The sequence below is a fragment of the Choristoneura fumiferana genome, chromosome 7 (genome assembly GCF_025370935.1).
Source record: "Choristoneura fumiferana chromosome 7, NRCan_CFum_1, whole genome shotgun sequence".
In the NCBI taxonomy this organism is placed as follows: Eukaryota; Metazoa; Arthropoda; class Insecta; order Lepidoptera; family Tortricidae; genus Choristoneura; species Choristoneura fumiferana.
Window position 1 is genome coordinate 9,739,135 of NC_133478.1, and position 3,924 is coordinate 9,743,058.

At 49.1% G+C, this 3,924-nt stretch overlaps 1 pseudogene; it reads right to left on the reverse strand.

Moving 5' to 3' along the window:
- Window positions 1-324: 324 nt before the first annotated feature.
- Window positions 325-2,051, reverse strand: LOC141429921 (uncharacterized; annotated as a pseudogene).
- Window positions 2,052-3,924: the final 1,873 nt, after the last annotated feature.

The window sequence follows — 3,924 nt, forward strand, 5'->3', positions numbered from 1 at the left end:
CCCTATGTCGAAACTAATCATCTTAGTTCTGTCAAAAATACAAAAGTAATAACTGTGCCAATTTGAACATTGTATTCAAAAGGAGACAATAAATAAACAATCAATCTATCTTGATGGAACTAAAAATTAAATATTATAATCGATTTATTAGTTATTAAAGTAAAAGTCACTCTGTGTGGGTGCGCGGCGTGAATGCGAGCGGCGCCGCGGCCCGCCGTACTATCACTTTTAAACAAGAAAATATATGTATTATCGTCATTTGTAGGCACTTGATGCAGTGTGCGGTGCGCGAGTCCTCGGAGTTCGGCGCGCGTCCTCTTTACTTTTTGCAGCGCGCCCGATCAGTTCGAGCGCCGAGGCGGGAGGACCGGAGAGTGAGGCACGAGGTCGAAAAAAAACAATCACGAAAATCCCAAACAGGTTTCCGCTCGGAGCCGGTCCTCTCGCGCGACGCGAAATAAAAAAAACCCGCAGACGAGCCGCTGCGGGCGACTCGCCGCGAGCCGCACCGACCGTCCTCAGGTGGGCCGGATGATCGCGATCTAGCGAGGCGGCCAGCTAGTCGATACACCCGATAGGCTCCTTGGCCCATCTTAGAACTTTCGGTGTGCAGAAGTTAAACGCACTTGGCGGGCAAACTAATCGAGCCGATTGGGTACAATAGAGGACACGTGTATTCGCCGAGCTCTCGACGAGCCGTCGACTGATTGCGGCCTGCTGCTGCTATTGACTATGTTCAAGATGGTGTTTGAGGTTGAGAATAAGCAGGACCGTAATCAGGCGACTGAGAATGACAGAGCAAAACGCCTTACGCGTCCGTATGCGGTGCGGCATCGCAACTGCTAGTTACAAAATAATAATTATAGTTAAAGAGACTCGAAATAAATAATAATTATTATCTTAAATCCTTAAAAATAGATCACGAGCGCCTCCCCGCGGTACAGTTCCGAGCGCGGTTAGGCAGTACGAATAAATAAAATGTTCTATATCTAACTTTACAAGAGACCACCGCTCGGCGGAGGATCGCAAAGGGAAGACTACCGCGAGCTACGCAATAAATATCTAATAATATAAGGTGCCATATACAAGTGCGTGCCGATAATTAAAGATGTACGTAATCACTATAAATTCACACCGCAAACTTTCGAGACGCCAGTGAAAACTTCGTTATTTTTATATATTACAGGGCGAAGTAGTTAAAGAGCATCGGCAAACTGGAGATCATTCGTTGAGCGGGTGTGCGGGACGGCGCGGCGCTCGGGCGCGGCCTGGAAGACGTCGAGTGAGGCACTTCGGTGACGGACGATCCTTATCGCTACGCTCGGTATAAGTTATCTTAGGACTAGGCAGTTAGGCGATGACGAGATCGCCGAACGCGGACACGATGCGGTTGAAAACGGGCAGCCTCTCGTCTTCGGGGTCGGGGACTGCGAGCCGCGGAACGCGAACGCGGGCGGCGAGTGGGGCGACTGCGGCGACTGCGGGGAGTGCGGCGAGTGCGGCGAGCGCGGCGAGCGGGACCCGTCGCTCATGTATGAGCCCGTGGAGCCGCCCGAGCCGGACGACAGCGACGCCAGCGACCCGCCAGGAGATGTCGGCTCGCGGCGCCGGGCTTCTTCAGCGTTGTGCACAAAATGGCATCTCGGTCCGTACGGGCAGAATCCTACCGAGTGGAAGGTGCGGCAGAGCTCCGTCTTGTACTTCGGGTGGCGCTGCAGGTTGCGGAGTTCGCGCATACCGTGTGCGAACTGACACTTGTCACCGTATTTGCAGACGCCGGCTTCCTCGAAAGGGCGGCAGAGTTCGGTCTTGTAGCGGCTGGTGGCGGGCGGCGGGGGCGCGGGCTCACTGGTGGTGCGCTCTAGGCGGCGGTGGCCGAGCCGGTCGAGCAGCCCCACGAGCGCGCGGTGCGCCGGCACCGACGCGGCGCGTGCCAGCGCCGGGTGCTGCTCCCAGCTGACGCTGCCGCCCGTCGCACTACCGCCTACAGGGCCCATTCCGCTGGCGACTGAGTTGTTCATCGACTGCACTGGACGGGACTGGTTCTGAAATAGAAAGACAAAGTATTGTTAGCGTAAGTTTAACAATACCTAGATGAAAAAAACCAGTCCGAATAGGAATCATTAACTTCGTTCGTTATCAAGTGCAAAAGAGGGATTTAGGGCTGCACACAGATAGTAAAGTAAACATGAAAATTGTGAATATGGATCGACCATTTTTTTAAAGGGCGAACTACCTACCTACGTACCTACCGATGAAAAATAGTATTATTAGCCGGAGCCTTGCAAGTAATTCTGGCTCTTATGTTGTAAGATTTACAAATCGACGTTAGCTGGGCTTCACGATCTACGTTGTGTATTTTATGTGAATGAAAAAACGTACACAATCTGGCCGGAGGGTTGGGTACCTGCTAAAGTTAACAAAAAAGACGCCCCAAAAGTTGGTTTCATCGTTTACCTGCTCGAGTTCACCTCGTTTTCACTAATGGTCTCCACGTTGAAATGGTTAATAATTCCAATTAACCGAACCTTAAGTGGTAGATGGAATACTTTTAGAGCCCCGGGGTGAGACGAATTTTAATGGTAAATGATTGTGAAGACGAGGCGTCCGGTTCAGTTTCCTATCATGAATTATTTATTTCGGTAAAAATCCCTTTATTTAACTGAGCAGTCTCAGACGTTCCCGGGTCCAGTAGTTTCGTTCGTTTGGAAATGTAAATGGTCGATTCTTCATTTGTTTTCACGGAGCGTCGAACCTGACGCTTTGGAGCATCACCATAACAATGCTAGAGCTCATGCGAGAGGCAGTTGACACGGCGAGCACAATCGCGATGATTGTGCACTATTGTTCAGTAAGCGTCGCTCGCCGCCGCGCCGTTGCGAGGAATAATTGTCGCCGTGCCAGTCGCCGATGCCTCTGGCCGCGGGCCGCTCGGCTCAGGCAAGGGGCAACGGTCGCCGCTACATGCTGCATGCGACATGTTATCTAACAGTACACTGCCATCATTGTGATCTATTACCCGTTCATGCCTATGTAGCTTCATTGTAACGAATTAGCGGGAGAAAACTGTTAGAATTTATACAAATAGCATGGAACGTATTACTGAATTAGCATTACTCACGGACATTAAGCAGAATTAAAGTCTTGCGGGCAATATGCTGCGGAAACAATGAGCGACCTACGCGAAGTTTGGGAAGAATGGCGTTCAATACGATGGAGCTTTAGCAGATATGAGTTGTGCCTTCGGCTGGGAGAAGAGAGCGGCATGAAGGTCGGATCGATCCGAGCTCGACGCGGAACATGGGTTCTATACATAATTTATGATATGCCGCATCTTGTATGCGGCCTCAATCGATGTGAATGACATGTCATTGTATATTCTATTCGCCTCCGCTTCGTCCGGGGATCGTAAACACGCAAACACTTGTGTTTAGGAATACAACCGACAAATTATAATACCTCGTTATTTTGTTAACTGATGTGCTCCGCCGCTTGACAGGTGTGGCGTGGCTACACTAAACAATTGCGTATTTGAACAACAGACTTATATCAGACAAGAGTATTTGAAGATGCTGGTACATTTACAAAGGTTTTACCGCCAGGAAAAAACAGTAGGCAAATAATTACACTCATTTCATTTTATAGGTGCACGAGCACCTATTGTTCTTTTGAGCCATAATCGCTAACAACAAAGGTTGTAAGTACACAGATTATTTAGTGTTCCAGCCGCAGGCAAGGCAAGTATCTAACTTAAAAATAATATTGATGAACTAAAATAGCGAGTTTCTGTAACAGGGAACAAAATCGTGAAAAAATAACGACAGGAAAACCGTTGTGCTACTCTGAAAACGTCGCAGAGGCAGTCGTCGAACAGAATTAATGGTTTTGAATATTTTTTCTGTCTATTGAAACAATATAGTTCGG